Raw genomic sequence first — 17,500 nt, 5'->3', positions numbered from 1 at the left:
AATTTAGATGTGTTATCTTTAATTCCAAATATGCTGCTAAAGAGAGTGATGAAACATTCCTTAAGTGGCAAACCTTTCTAACTTTGCAGCTTGGATGTGATCTAAATATAAACATATATGTATATAAGTATACACACACCTATTTCTGTTATTGGATTAGGAAGGAATAAGAGGCAAAAATGGATATTAGATTAATGCAAAAGAATAATGTAAAGATAGTTCTTTTGCACAAGGATTTCAAACCTCTTGGTAATTGATCTCATTTGATAGCTCACAGGCCAACTTTCCTCCTCCTCTCCCACCAAAGGATAAGGTAGACCCCATTTGTCCATTTTTTCCATTTGTTAAGAGTTTGCTATACTGATTGGTGGGTGAGCACAGACTCATATAACACACCAAATCAAGGCAGCCCCAGCGGGCATTTCACATCCATGCCAACCATCTGCACTAGGCTAGCTGTTAAGTTACTGTCTATGGTTCCTTCACTGCCCCTTTTCCCTACCTACTCTTGGTCTGTGAAGGAAAATCCAGTCTATAATCCTCTGGTCCAACTTATCATTCATTGACTCCCCAGAACAAAATTTCACCCCCAATCCCAGCCACAACTTCCCTATATCCTTAGCTATAAAATGAGGGTAACATTATCTGATATGTCTATATATGTTGCCTCCCATTATTAAAATGTAATAAACTCCTGAAGGGTAATATTCTTATATTTGTATTCCCAGAACCCTAACATGGTGACCACCACAAAGTTGACATGTAATACATTTTTGTTCATTCATTTATTCATTCACTCATATACTCATTCATTCATTCATATCAATATGTAGTTGGATTAACAAGTCTTGGTGAAGGTTTTTTTGTGTGAAATAGAAAATCTACAATGACCAATTCTAGTATGTTTTCAGGGGTTTAGGCAGAAAGGTAAATCAAATTGACTTTTATACCACCAGTTATTTTGAATTCAGTTCAATTCAACTACTGCTGATAATACACATTTTCTATGCAAAAACTATGCGAGGCACAAGGGATCCAAAGAACAAAACAATCAGTGCCTCCCCTCTTAGTGAAAAGATTCCACAGGGAGGAGCTAAAAGAAAATATAGTCTTGTTTTATGTCTACAGTTGTCTTTCCAAGGGGTAGGTAGGTAGGTATAGTTGAAAATCTTATGGACTTGGAAGAAAGAGAAGTCTGGGTTCACATCCTGTCTCTGGCACTTTGTAGTAGCTCTTTGACATGAGCAAGTGACTTGATCTCTCTGGGCCTTGATTTCCTTATCTGTAAAATGAGGATAACAATAATTGTGACATTTAGATAGGTTTAAGGATTCTACAGTATTTTACAAACATCTCTTGATCCTTACAACAAATGTTGCCAATCCCATTTTATGGATGAACAAACAGAGGTTTAAGGTTGGCAAAGCACTTTACGTGTGTTATTCCCTTTGATTCTGTCAATAATTCTGCAATGGGGATGCTATTTTTATCTCCATTTTACATATGAAGAACCTGAGGCAAAGAGAGATTAAATGACTTCCCCAGGGTCATTGCTACTAAATATCTGAGGTGGGATTTGAGCTCAGGTCTTTCTGATCCTTAGTGCAGCCCACTCTGCTCTATGAGCAATAGTACCAGAAACCAGTATCATGGCTACCCCAGAGAGAAGAGAATAATTTATAGCAGCAGCCATCCACTAGAGACTTGGCCAAACAATGCCAGGGCAAGCTGGTGAAGCAGCCCTGGAGATGGCATATCCCGTTTAACTTAGCACAGTGCTCTGCACAGAGTATACACAATAGTTTTGGAACTTAAGTGAACAATAACAAATTTTTATTAAGTACCTATTCTATGAAAGGGCCTGCTAGCTGGTACAGTGGATAGAGTACTGGGCTTGGAGTCAGGAAGACTCATCTTCTTGAATTCAAATCTGACTTCAGATACTTATTATCTGTGTGATGCTGGACAAGTCACTTAACCACTTTCCTCAGTTTCCTCATCTGTAAAATGAGCTGGAGAGGGAAATGGCAAACCACCCAGGTTTCTCTGCCAAGAAAACCCCAAATAGGATCATGAAGAGTTACACATGACTGAAATGACTCAAAAACAAGCTATATGAAAGACATTAGACTAAGGTGCTGGGAGTACAAAGATAGAAGGAAAATTGGTTTCTACCCTCAAAGAAGTTTACATTCAAGTGGGAAGGGAGAAGCAGGGATATATGTGCACCCATAAATAAAAGCAGTATCATTTGAGAGGAGAGAAGGCTCTAACGACTGCAGAGATCAGAAAACACCTGAGTTGAACTTTGAATCAAGAACATGTTCAATCTGGCCATCTCCTTGTTGAAGATGCCCAAGTCAGTACTACAGGTTAGATAGAACATTGCACTTAGAATCAGAAAGTTTGTGAGCTGGAATCATGCCTCTGATATTCACTAGCCCTGGGTCTCCCCAAACCAAAACTCTGTCAACCTCTATTAAAATGTTAGTTTGTTGAGGTCAGGGAGCCTCAATTTTGTGTTTGCATGCTCAGTGTCTAGGAGAGTGCCTGGTATATAATGAATCTTTAATAAATGTGTTTTCATTCTTTTATTCATTCATTTAAGGAAGACACAGATTCTACAGCAAGATGTGGTGAAAAGTACAGTGAATTTGGAGTCAAGAAGACCTAGATTGAAATCATGGTTCCGCCACTTGTGTGCAGTGAGACCTTGGGCAAGTCACTTAACCTCCATGGACCTGAGTTTCCTCACCCATGAAATGAGAGGATTGAATTAGGTGGCTCCTTCCAGTTCTAAAGTGATGATTGTGTGTTGCTAAGAAGCTGAGGGAAGAAAGAAATGCACTCTAATTGCAAAGAAACAGAGACAAGGGATAAAAAGTAGAGTTCAACTGAGGTCAGTTTGGCTGAACAAAGAGGGGATGAGGAGAGAATATGTGAACTAAGGATATAAAATTGGACCAGAAGTACATTGTGAAGGGTTCCCCATGCCAACCTGAGGAATCTGTATCAGTCCTAGGTGGGGGATGGCTCTTGAATGATTATTCTCTAACTCCCTAAATTCAAGACTAACTCTTTATGTTACCAAGTTTATTATTCCTGATATTCACCACCTAATTTCCCAAAAAAGGCACCTCTTCTGGGGTAGGTAGGTGTTGTAGTGGACAGAGCACTGGCCCTGCAGTCAGGAGGACCTGAGTTCAAATCTGGCTTCAGATACTTGACACTTACTATCTGTGTGACCCTGGGCAAGTCACTTAATCCCATTGCCTAGCAAAAAACGAAAACAAACAAAAAAGGCATCTCTTCTAGAGTCTCTACCAGGTTTCAAATCCTACAGAAGATAGAAGACTTCATGTCCATGAAGTCCATTGCAAAGAATCCTAACTCTGAAGGCAGAGGACCTGAATACATATCCCACCTATGACACGAACTACCTGTATGAACTTGAGCAAGTCAATCATCTCCCTTAGGTCTTAGTCTCCTCATCTGTAAAATGAGAGAATTGCATTAGATTGTGTTTGTGACCTGTTCCTTAAAACTATGAGCCCAGAAGTGTTTCCTGTTACTAATCTTTTCTGATTTCATCTGCTCAAACAAAAGTCCTAGGAGAGTTAGAATTTGAAAGGTGTTATTTTTTATCCAAGGAAAGTCTGTACCTTTAAAGCAAGGAGGCAGTTCCAATTTGCGTCAAAATGGGGGAAAGGTGGAGTGTGGGGGACTCTTTTTACATCCTTTCTCTAAATAGTGATTTCCATATGGAAGTCTAAAAGCTCTATAGATGTTATGCAAGATCTGAAGACATTCCCTGGCCTTCCTTCTGACAGCCTGTTTTTCTGCATCATTTGCTACTTTCAAACAATACTTTACAAAAGGAGATGCCAGTTTTTCAGAGAAAAAAGTGACAGCCCTCAAAGATTTTTTCAGCCCTGCACACAGAAAAGGTGTAATTTTGAGATGGAATCTCTTTCCAAACCCATCTCAAAGATGAACTACCCACAATACACAATTATGAGAAGCAAAACATAAATGATTTCACAGATTTAATAGTTACCAAGTGACTGGGGAGGTGGCACCACTGTTGGTTTGTGCAAAGATACACAATGCATAATTCAAGAAATAAAGCTGAATGCCATTGAATTAAACAAAAAAATCTTATGTTTATTGCTGACTGGCCATTGTTAAACAATCAAATTCTGATTTTATTCTCTTTAATGGTTCACTTTGTTAGCTTTTCAGTATCTCCCTCCTAGCCCCTCAGAAGTGCTTCTGGAAGAGAGAAAAGAGCCATTCACATTTACAGAAGATCCACTCTTCTCCAGGTTTCTGACCACATAAAGAGTTATCCATCTTGATGTTTTACTTCCTTTGAACTAAGTATACATCCCACACATATACACACATGTGCATGCACATACACATACAACGGCAAGTTGCTAAAATAAATTATGTAATCACCAGATAAAAGATGGCTAGTTGATGAAAAGACAGAAAATGCTGAAAGGGAAAAAATCCTAATAGGGATATTTCCCAAGACACTGGTTTGAAGGAATTCCATTTCATTCTCATATCTACCATTTTTGTTGTTATGGAGTCATTTAAGTCATATCTGACTCTCTGTAACCCTATTTGAGATTTTCTTGGCAAAGATATGGGAGCGATTTGCCATTTCCTTCTGCAAATCATTTAACAGATGAGGAAACTGAGACAAACAGAGTTAAGTGACTTGCCCAGGGTAACACAGCTAGTAAATGTCTGAGGTTGGGTTTTAGCTCACAAAGATAAATCTTCCTGATCTCAGGTCCAGCACTCTATGCATTATGCCACATAGATGCCCCCAGGTCTACTAAATTTAGTAACATTTTTGTTTTGTTTTGTTCTCAATGCTGTCATAGATTTGATGTTTACCATTGACCAGTAAGGTTTTTAGGGCATTCTACAGTGCCACATTGAAAATCACTTATGTGATCTGTACTTCAGTATCTCAGTCTTGGGGCTCATATAAATTTGGTTAAATATTGAGAGTGGTCACAGAAAATCATTCTTTGGCTCATATCTTAGACTATAGCTCAAATATAGACCTCAGTCTCCACATAAGTAGCTTTCAAGATGTCAGAAGAATACTCAAGGTAACAGTGCATGGCACTATGAAAGACCTTCCATGCCACAGAACTGTAGGAAAGAGAAAGGACTCCCAGTGGCCCACAAACAGCTGACGTGGTTTTCCTTTCCTCTCCAGTGATTCCCAGCTTCAGGGTCTCCCATTTTCACAACATCCATCAGTAGTCTGGACTGTCTCTAAAATGGAAATGAATTTGACATTACTGAGAAGATGATGTCTCCCCAATATTCTTTATAATATTTTTGTCCCAGAAAGTCAGATATGTATCCTACCTTCTTTACTCTACTTAGGGCTTGGACTCCACCCAAAGGGACTGATAACAATATGCTTGACATTACCAGAGGAGCAACCCTCTTCATTGAACTTGCACTAACCAAGTAACTCACAATAATAGCAGAGGAACAAATCCAGAATTTTTGCTGCTCTCTGTTACGGTTTTAGTCCCTCAAGTTGCAAGGACCAAGTACATAACCCTCTTCTCTCACAAACAGTCTGGTACTGCCCACAAAATCTCCCTTCTTTTAATAGAAAACCAGGTCCCTAAACTCGGCAACTTTAGATTGCTGACAAGGTAATGTGGAAATTGATACCGTCCAGGATAATCTCCTCTCTCTCTAGAAGGCTAAGGTTCAAGAACTGCCACTACTTGACTTGGGAGTTATCCTCTTCTGGAGATACAAAATTGAGAGTTTTCTCATCCGTAAAATGAAAGGGTTGTATGAACTGCTTCAAAAGTCACCTCTAACTCTAAATCTATGCTCCTCTGAGAAGGGGTGTGCCTGGTCTGCTAACTTTTCCACGAACCCAGAATACTGGAATCTGAGGTCTCCCAGGGGTGAGGAAGCTGTGGCCTCGAGGCCACATCTGGCCCTCTAGTCTTCACGTGCAGCCTTTTAACTGAGTCCAAGTTTTACAGAACAAATCCTTCTATTAAGGGGATTTGGTCTGTGAAGTTTGGATTCAGTCAAAGGGCTGCACTTGAGGACTTAGAGGGCCACACGTGGCCTCGATACCACAGGTTCCCCACCCCTGGCCAAGATCTTTTTATTATAAGCCTGGTTCAAAGTGGGTGACTCTAACCTGCAACATTTAAACCAACCACTATATCCCTGATCACTGAAATCCTGCTTTTATGAATTACCAAAGTATGTATCCATACACTCCAAAGAAAGACTCAATCAGAGGACCCAATCAAGGTTCACATCCTTGTAAGTTCACAAAGTTGATCAGAGAATTTCCTTTATCAACCCCCAACATTTCAAAATAGCATCATATGTTTTCAGAATGATTTTATTGGTGGTTTAGGGTAGAGTCATGAAAAGATTTTCTTTGTCCCTGTATCTGTGGAAAAGAAAAATAATTTGAGAATCAGGTGATTAATTTGATCAATTTAAGTGGTTAATCCTACAGACAGAACACAACAGGAGGCATAGGATAGCAAAGTGGGAAAAACACATTGGCTTTAGAATCAGAACATCCTAAATTTCAACTCAAGACTGCCTGGGTGACCGTGGGATTGTCAATTTACTTCTAACCTTAAAGGATTGCGGTTCCCTCATCTACAAAATTAGATCGTTGGACTAGATGATATCTAACTCTTCATTTTACAATGATCCAATTTGGCTATTTAATATGGTAATGCTACACATAGCTGACAGTTCTTGAGAGTTTTGAAGTGTATCAAACACTTTGCATATATTAGCTCATTAAAGCCTACAAACAATTCTGTGAAGTGTGTTCGGTAGATATTAACCCCACTTTACAGATGAGGATGCTTAGGACCCAGAGGTGAAAAGACTTCCATGAGAAAAAACATGAAGCAGCTAGGTGGCTTAGTGGATAGAAGGCCAGCCTAAATCAGGAAGACTAATCTTTCTGAGTTCAAATCTGGCCTCAGACATTTAGTAGCTGTGTGATCTTGATTTAACCCTATTTGCTTCAGTTTCCTCATCTGTAAAATGTGTTGGAGAAAGAAATGGCAAGTCACTTCACTATCACTGCTGAGAAAACCCCAAATCATGAAGAGATGGACAAAGCTAAAAGAACTGGACAAGGATGAGAAAATACAGTTAGTGTCAGAGATGAGATCTAAAGCTATGCCATCCAAACTAAGCCTCATATGCTGATATACCATGATGCTTCTCTTAACTGAATTAATGAATTTCCACTTTCCTTTGATACCCTATGAATATTTATCTTTAGGTCTTCTTTAGTTTCTCCCGTCACATATTGCATACACATGGAAAAATACCATTACAGGGGCAGCTAGGTGGCACAGGGGATAGAGCTCTGGCCTTGGAGTCAGGAGGACCTGAGTTCAAATCTGGCCTCAGATGCTTGACACTTACTAGCTGTGTGACCCTGGGCAAGTCACTTAAACCTATTGCCTAGCCAAAAAGAAAAAAAAAAGAAAAATACGATTACCTTGATCATTTAAAGCAGGGGTGGAAACCTGCAACCTCGAGGACACATGTGGCCCTGTAAGTCCTCAAGTATGGCCCTTTGACTGAATCCAAACTTCACAGAATAAATCCCCTTAATAAAAGGATTTGTTCTGTAAAACTTGGACTCAATCAAAAGGCCACCCAAGGATCCAGAATGCTACATGTGGCCTCAAGGATGCCCACCCCTGATTTAAAGGAATATAACTTATCTAAAATTCTGGATTTTTCATATAAAAGTAGAGTTTTATGACCTTGCATGTATAATATAAGACAAAGTTTTAAGTGGCATTTGCAATTTCATTTTTTAAAATTGGCAATATAATAAGCCCCTAACAAAGTAGGCATAATGGGATTGAACTCAGAAAGTACTTCCAAGTTGATTAATATTGTTCCAAACAGATCTCTAAAAGATAAATTTCAGCCAAATGAAATAACATGCAATTCAAAAAATAATATGTAATTAAAGACTGATGATAGTTCATTTGCTTACTTTGTTGTTGGTCTTACTTTTGTTCAGTCTCATCCTCCTAAAGAGTTGGGGCCAGCTCATGGTGAAGATTAAAGGGCAGTTAACAGGCCTAAAGAGAGACAGCATGCCCAGGGAATAAGGGTTGGAGTTTATGACCTGTATAACCATAAAACCCTTTAGGGTCAAGCTAAAGAGTTCACACTTACATGAATCCTAAGTATTGACTGAGAGCCATCATGTACCAATGGAAATCATGCTGAATTTGGAATCAGAGGAAAGAGCTTCGATTCCTAGCCCTACCATTTACTACCTGTATAACCTTAGGCAACCCAACTGAATAATGTATTTATAATGCTTTGCAAATCTTAGTTTTATAATATGATATAAATGCTTATAATAATAATTAATGTTATTATGTCCAATTCTCTAAATTGATGATGATGATGAAAGGATCTATGCTCTTATTGGCATATGGAACTCCTAAATGAGGAAAACTCCATTACCAATATACCTTTTTGGCAACATTTTGTCTTAGAGAGTTGCCTGGGGCACTGAGAAATTAAGAGACTTGCCCAGGGTCAAACAGCCAATATAGGGATAGTAAAGAGTATTTGTCTACTGACTATATTCCATTTGGAAATGAACTGGCAGTGGGGAAAGGGAGTGAATCTGGAGGATGGTAAATTCTTTGTAACAATCACTTTGAAACCACTTTCCCCAGAGAAGGAAGAGGTAGCTGGAAGTCTGTGCCAACCTGTTTAGTGGTGATGAGTTTATATTTCTGTTCTTCCTATATCTTCTCAGCAAATAATCCCTTGTAAAAGCTAATTGGTGTCAACTGCTTATTGATTGTTATCAAAGAGATATCAACTGGTAAAAGATATTGGGGTGCCAATCACTGGGTCAGTCAATGACATAGGGAAGCTATGTCATTAACACAATAACACAATAAGTGTTATTGATGACTGATATTTGAAAGAACACACTGGAACACAGTTTTTAGCTAATAGTATTAAAAACAGCCCATAGCTCCTTAGGAGGATCCCTAGAACCCTTAGGAAAGATCTAGTCAACTTGCCCAAAGGAAACCCAACTAGCTAGCGCAAGTGGGGATTGGGATAGGACAACTAGTTGATAAAGGCTTAGAATGGGAACTCATCTGTGATTAATATTGGGTTCTTCAGGTATACAGAGGCTCATTGGTGAAATTCTCCATCCTGCTTTTCATTATTGGATTACTGATGTGGGGAGATCCACTACAGAAAATTTTCATTTTTCTCTCTATTGTTTTAGACTGTACTTATAAATTCTTTTTTTCTGGTGTATCTCCTTTCCAAGTCTTGCCAGTTTCTTTTTAGAAAACATTTGCATAGTTTAATGTTTAAGTAGTAACTGATGCCTACTGTCTTACTGGATCTTTTTACAAGCATTGAAATTGAGGCTCATAGATTTCACATCTCTAAACTGCTTATGTCTAGCTGATAAATGTTCATGTTTTTCTTCTACTTTTAAAAAGACCCAGACTTATTGTATTTCTTACATTCTCAGATAGGTGGGGAAGGCAGAGAGGAAGGGAGAGAATCTGGAACTGAAAATAAGGATTTTTTTAAAATAACACATATTTGTTTTATTGTAAGATCTAAGGTCTATTGGATGAAGTTGCTGGCTGTTCTAGAAATCCTGAGAAATTAACTTTCTAGGGTGAATGCTATATAGCAACAGCTTTAAAGTTAGACCCTACTATCCCCCAGGGGTCAATGTGATAGAGGAGAGAACATGCTCCAGTTCCAGGATGGCCATTTGTACTTCTTTTCTTGCTATATCTTCTCAGTAAATATGCCTTTATAAAAGCTAATTGATATTAAATTTACGGTAAGGCACTAATTAAAGAGTCAATCAATGATAAAGAAGAGATAACTGGTTGAGGTTGATTGATTTTGAAGACACATTGGAATGTCAGCTTTAGCCAATGACATCAGGCTATCCCTAAAACCCTGAGGGGAGATGTACCCAGCCTCACTCTAGAGATACAACCTGATAATTTGAGTAGAAAATAGGATGGGGATCCTCAGAGTCTCTAAATGCTATATAAGCAAAAATATCACTATGAAAATAATAGATTTAGAACCAGAAAGGCCGTTAAAGATATCTATGACACTTACTACCTGTGTGACCTTAAGCAATTTACTTAGCCTTACCAGGTCTCAGTTTCCCTATCAGCAAAATGGGGGGAAGGGGGAGCATATTGAATGACCTCTGAGATCCCTTCCAAATCTAAATCTATATTCTTCTGATCATATGACCACTGAATTCAACACTTTATGAAGGGATGCAAAAACAGAGACTCAAAGAGACTTGGTAAGTAGCAAAGCCACTGCTCCATAAAAAGGAAATGCAATAATAGCTAATATTGATACAGTACTTTGAAGTTTATAAAATGCTTCATATATATTATCTTCTCAGCATTTGAACTAGGTGATATTATTGTCCCCATTTCACAGATTTGGAAACTGAGACTAAATAGGTTAAGTGACTTGTCCATTCACACAGCTGATAATGTAGGATTAGAATTCAGATTTTTCTGACTCTAAGTTCAGTTCTCTAACCACTGGGCCCATTAGCTGCCTTCACTTATGATTAACATCTATTTCAGAGGAAGATGTACTAGATAAATTCTTTGTAGGACTTTATGAGATCAACAAACCCAGGAACCATGTGAACTCAATTATATAACAGTTTTCACACAAATAAAGTCATATCTAAATAATTGGAAAAATATCAGTTGCTCATGGGTATGCCAAGCTAATATAACAAAAATGACAATTCTAACTAAATTAATTTACTTATTCAGTGCCATAACAATCAAAATAATGAAATTCATCTGGAAGAACAAAAGGGCCAGAATATCAAAGAAATTAATGAAAAAAAATGCAAGAGAAGGTGGCCTAGCTGTACCAGATCTTAAATTGTATTATAAAGCAGCAATCATCAAAACTACTTGATACTGGCTAAGAAGAAGAGTAGTGGATCAGTGGAATAGGTTAGGTATTCAAGACACAATAGTCAATGACTATAGTAATCTACTGTTTGATAAATCCAAACACTATAGCATCTGGGATAAGAACTCATTATTTAACAAAAACTGGTAAAACCAGAAGAGAATATGGCAGAAGCTAGGCATAGACCAATATCTACACCCTATACCAAGATAAAGTCAAAATGGGTACATGATTTAGATATAAAGGTTGATACTATAAGAAAATTAGGAGAGTAAGGAATAGTTTACCTGTCAGATCTATAGAGAAGAAAAGAATTTATGACCATACAAGAGATAGAGAACATTATGAAATGCAAAATGGATGGTTTTGATTACATTAAATTGAAAAGATTTTGCACAAACAAAGCCAATGCAACCAAGATTAGAAGAGAACCAGAAAGCTGGGAAATGATTTTTACAACCAGTGTCTCTGATGAAGGCCTCATTTCTAAAACATATAAAGAACTTAGTCAAATTTATAAAAATATAAGTCATTCCCCAATTGACTAATAATCAAAGGATTTGAACAGGAAGTTTTCAGATGAAGAAATTAAAATTATCTATAGTCATATGAAAAAATGCTCTAAATCACTATTGATTAGAGAAATGCAAATCAAAAAGACTCTGAGGTATCACATGACATATATCAGATTGGTCAACATGACACAATAGAAAAATGATGAATATTGGAGAAGATGTGGGAAAACTGGAACGTTAATACATTGTTGGTAGGGTTGTGAACTGATTCAACAATTCTGGAGAGCAATTTAGAACTATGTCCAAAGGGCTATAAAATTGTGCTTACTCTTTGACCCAGCAATACCACTTCTAGTTCTGTATCTCAAAGAGATCATACAAATGGGAAAAGAACCCACATGTACAAAAATATTTATAGCAGCTCTTTTTGTGGTAGCAAAGAATTGAAACTTGAGTAGATGACCATCAATTGGGGAATGATTGAACAAATTGTGGTATATGAATATAATGGAATACTATTGTGCTATAAGAAATGATGAGCAGGCAGACCAGAAAAACTTGAACTTATATGAACTGATGCTGATTGAAGTGAACAGAACCAGGAGAACATTGTACATAGTAACAGCCACATTGTGCAGTGATTAACTTTCATAGACTTGACTCTTCTCAGCACTGCAAGGATCTAAGACAACTCCAAAAGACTCATGATGGAAAATGCTATCCATATCTAGAGAAAGAACTATGGAGTCTGAATACAGATTGAAGCATAGTATTTTCTCACTTCTTTTGTTGTTGTTTTGTTTTATTTCTTCTTTCTTGTGGTTCCTCCCATTTGTTCTAATTTTTCTTTACAACATGATTAATGTGAAAATGTGTTTAATCTAAATGTTTAAGTAGAGCCTTATATCAGATTGCATACTATCTTGGGGAAAGTGGAGGGGAAGGAGGGAAGGGGAGAAAATTTAAAACTCAAAAGCTTATGGAAGTGAATGTTGAAAACCAAAAATAAATAGACTTTTAAAAAACTCAACTCTATGAGATCCTCTAAACAAAGTCAATATTTTTTAATGTTGAATGATTTCAATATCTACTTAGGCACATAGGATAGGAAAGGGTGGGGTGAAATATGGAAAACTAGACTCAAGATTTAAAAATGAAAGCAGCTAAAAGTTTGTAGAGGCAGCAGGGAGTAGTAAACATTGGATATAGACTTAGGAAGACCTAGATTTAAATCCCATATCAGAAACTATCTGTGTGACCTTAGAAAAGTAATTTAACATTCTGTGCCTCAGTTTCCCCATATATAATATAATGGGATTGGACTTAATGGCCTCTGATATCCCCTGTAGCTTTAAAATCTTTGCTCCTGAGTATAGACCCAACTAGGAAGCCAGTTTCCCTATGGAACAGTCCATCCAAAGATTTACAGGAAATTCTTGATTTCAAGACAATGAATACTCCTAGGCTCCCTGGCACTTTTCTACCATCTAGTTCCCTCCTGCTCTCCATAAAGTACCCCACTCCTTCTTGAGGGCGTCTGAATGTGCCTTCATCTTTGGAGCCAAATGTCCCATGCTGGCAGTTGGCCACCCAGAGCTTATTATCATTCTCTCCTCTTCAACTAATGATCATTATTGCTAATACTTGGTAGCAATACAATACTAACTTCCTATCTTAAAAAAATACTACCAGCTACATCTGATCTTCAAAACGCTCCTCATAGAAAGCACTGACAGAGTCTGAATGCATATCGAAGCATACTATTTTAATTTTTTTTAATTTTTTTTCATTTTGTTCTGATTCATCTTTCACAATATGACTAATGTGGAAATATGTTTTACATTATTGCACATATATAATCTATATCAGATTACTTGCTGGCTTGGGGAGAGGGGTTGGGAGGGAAAGAGGGCAGAGAATTTAGAACTCAAAATCTTTTAAAAAATGAATGTTGAAAATTGTCTTTATGTATAATTGGAAAAAATAAAATATTATTAATAAAAAATCTATGCTCCTACCCAGAAGCTTCTCACCTATATAATATGAATAGTTTCCTGCTGGCTAAGATAAGCCCTAAATAACCACACAAAAATGAAAGGTACTATATTTTTTGTCATTCATTCACTGTAAAGAGTTGCTTGTGAGGACCTATTTCTACCAACGCAGACTGGTACCTTTATTGCAACTTACATAGTTTCTGAGAGTTGCCTATGTCATTGAATGGTTAAGTGACTTGTCCAGGGTCACACAATACAATATAATATTATAAACATTTATTAAGTGCCTAATATGTGCCAGGCACTGTGCTAAGTGCTAGGGATACAAAAAGAGGCAAAAGACAGTCCCTGCCCTCAAGGAGCTTACAATCTAATGAGGTAGACAATATGCAACCACATTTATAGAAAGCATGCTCTATCCTAGATAAAAGGGAAATAATTAAGAGAGGCAAAGCACTGGAATCAAGGGGGGTTGGAGAAGGTTCCTGCAGGAGGTGGGATTTTAATTGGACCTTGAAGGAAGCCAGAATGCATAAAGATAGGGTTTGACTATGTCTTCCTGATGCCAATGCATGCTCATTATGTGATGTTGCCTCTTCTAAAAGAATGTATCTTTTATTTTTTATTTTTTTTATTTTTTTTTTTAGGCAATTGGGGTTAAGTGACTTGCCCAGGGTCACACAGCTAGTAAGTGACAGGTGTCTGGTCTGAGGCCAGATTTGAATTCAGGTCCTCCTGGCTTCTGGGCCGGTGTTCTATCCACTGTGCCACCTAGCTGCCCCTAAAAGAATATGTCTTAAAAGACACGAAAGGACAAGTTTCTTACATAGAGTCATTTCTGAATCAGTTGCCTATGTATATTCCGGTCATCAACTAGTCAGAGAAGAGGACAAAATCAACACCAAATTAAGAAGAAAGAATAAAAAGGAAATGTTGCATGCAGTTATACCAATGTCAACACAGACTATTTTTCATAATGCTGTTGACTGCCCCTAAAATAAACTATTTTTCATAATGCTGTTGACTGCCCCCAAAATAGATACTTTGATTATCAACATTTCTCATTAACATTCAACTCACATAAACCAGTCACCACAAGGAGTTCAAAAGAGCCCAGAAACTGCCTTAGTCAACAATATTTTATCTCTTTACTAGGTGAAAAGACATGGTAGACAAAAGCAAAATCAGTTTAGAGTGCAATCACATGTGCTGCAGAGAAGATGGGGGAGGGGGCAGATTACAAGCACTGTTCCTTATGAAGCAATGAAAAATCAGTCATGGAATTGACCTACAGAAAGCTTGGCATGATAACCCAATGAGATCATCCCCAGAACATTGATAGGTGAAGCTCTCTAAGCATTACTCTCACTATTCATTCTCTCAACGAATCAGCTTGTTTGAATGCTATCGTCAATCTCTAATGTATAATAAAGCAAGAAGATGAAGTATGGAGAATAGGTGGATCTGACCACTGGTACACTCAGAAAGTGCCCAAACTAGAAGTGAAAATTTTGAAGCAGGAATCAATTTTCAAATAGGTCAAAGGGATGACATGAAAGCAGTAAGGGAAAAAAATCATGAATAGTATTATCAAAAAAGGCAGCTAAGGAAACATCTGCAACAACCAAGTTGCATGTACTGTATGAACTTTTTCATCCATGCAAAATGTTTTCAAAATAATACTATTGAGGTATTCTTGGTGAAAATTTGAGGAGGGAACTGGCAGGCTATAAAGGATTATCTTCTATAGCTGCATATTAACGTATTGTTATCCAATCATTTCAGTTGTGTCTGGGGTTTTCTTGGCAAAGATATTAGAGTGGTTTGTCATTTCCTTCTCCAGCTCATTTTACAGATGGGGAAACTGAGGCAAACAGGGTGAAGTGACTTGACCAGAGTCATACATCTACTAAGTGTCTGAGGCCAGATTTGAGCTCACCAATTCCTGACTCCAAGACCAACAATTTATCTGCTTGCTACCTCACTGTCCTAGCTGCATATTAATTTAGAAAATCACAAGCTTTGTTAAATATTTCCCATTTGTATTTTAACTTGCTATGAGCTGCACTTAAGAGTTTTTCTGGTCACTTGAGGGTCATGGGCTATGAGTTTGACAGCTCTGTTCTATGGCATGTCACCACTCTGCAATCATAGAATTCATTGAAAGCCACAGGGAATACAAAATTGTACTGTGTTTATTGTTGGCTGGTTGAAAAAAGACATTTGTGTCAGCAAAACAAAACCCAGATATAAAGGTATCTCTTCAACCATGTGTCTCTTAATTATGTGTATGCTAAGATTACACACCATTCCTTGATGCAAAGAAAAAGGCTGGGACTTGCCTTCCCCCCAAATAAAATTCTTTAATTTGCATATTGTGAGGCAACATAGTCAAAATACACCCCTTTGCATACAATTGTCGAAATGGAATATATTTCAATACCTAATTACTTGGCAACATTTATTTGTTCCTACCCTAATATAAATATAATTTAAAAGGCAGAGTTGATAATGTTGTTTGCTATGCTGTCCTGCCTTTCATCATTTCTGAATCTTCCTTTCACTTTGTGAGAAACATCATGAGACACAGGAGCAAAGGAATTGGTTCCAGAACCACAGGATGGACTTGGGTTCAAATCCCACTGAGGCTTACAATCTGTGTCACCTTGGACAAGTCATTTAATTCCTTGGGTTTTGGGTTCAGTGGTCTCTAACATCACTTCCAGCTCTGAGTCAAAGGCTCCTACAATTCTGTAATACAAAATAAGCAGAGTTTTTGTTCTAGTTAACATGCCCCACCAAGATCATTCCCTCTTCCTGCTCATGGCTGGAAAGGAATGAGATAGAGTACATATGAATTGCATGTGCACACATTCTTGTGCTTGTGTGTGTGTGTGTGTGTGTGTGTGTGTTTAGTAGCTCAAGAGATCCAGGGTCTTATTGACCTGATCCACCTTCTTATCCCTTTCCTCCCATGAATTGGCCCAAGAAAATCTATGTGAAACCCTTCAAGCCTTCTTGTAATCTTTTTTGTAAAATTTAATTTTTTTGTTACAGTCTAAGTTCCAAACTGTCTCCCTCCCTTCTTTCCCACCCCACACATGTGTATGTATGAATTTATTTTTTGTGTGTATATATATATGTGTATGTGTGTGTGTGTATGTATGTGAAACCATACTATACATACTTCTATTCATCATTTCTTTCTCTGGTAGTGGATACAACTTGCCCTCATAGGTCCTTTGTAGCTGATTTGAGCATTCATAATACTCACAATAGTCATTCTGTTAGTTGTTTACAGTTATTCTTCAAATAATATTGCTGTTACTGTATACAACGTCCTCTTGGTTCTGCTCATTTCACTCTTTATTATTCACACAACTTTTTTCCATGTTTTTTCTCTCCTAAAATCAACCAGCTTGTCATTTCTCATAGCACAGTAGTATTCCATCACAATCATATGTCACAACTTGTTTAGACATTCCCCAATTGAGGGGCACCCACTTAATTTCCAATTCTTTTCCAACACAGAGAATTGCTACAAATATTTTAGAACATATTGGTTCTTTTCCTTTTTCCCTAGTCACTTTGGGAAACAGACCTAATGGTGGCATTGCTGGGTTGAAGGGTACACACAATTTTATAACTCTGGGCATAATTCCAGATTGTTCTCCAAAATGGTTAGAACAGTTCACAGTTTCACCAACAGTGTATTAGTGTCCCAATTCTTCCACATTCCTTCCAACATTTGTCATTTTCCCCTTCTATCATTTTAGTCAATCTTATAGGTATGAGATGATATCTCAAAGTTTCTTTAGTTTGCATTTCTCTAATCAACATTGATTTAGAACATTTTTTATATGATTATATCTATCTATCATCTATCTATCTATCTATCTATCTATCTATCTATCTATCTATCTATCTATCTATCTATCTATCTATCTATCT

The sequence above is a fragment of the Vombatus ursinus genome, unplaced genomic scaffold (genome assembly GCF_900497805.2).
Source record: "Vombatus ursinus unplaced genomic scaffold, bare-nosed wombat genome assembly UNPS02014773.1, whole genome shotgun sequence".
In the NCBI taxonomy this organism is placed as follows: Eukaryota; Metazoa; Chordata; class Mammalia; order Diprotodontia; family Vombatidae; genus Vombatus; species Vombatus ursinus.
The sequence above is the reverse complement of the archived record's forward strand: the minus strand, read 5'-3'. Positions refer to the sequence as shown.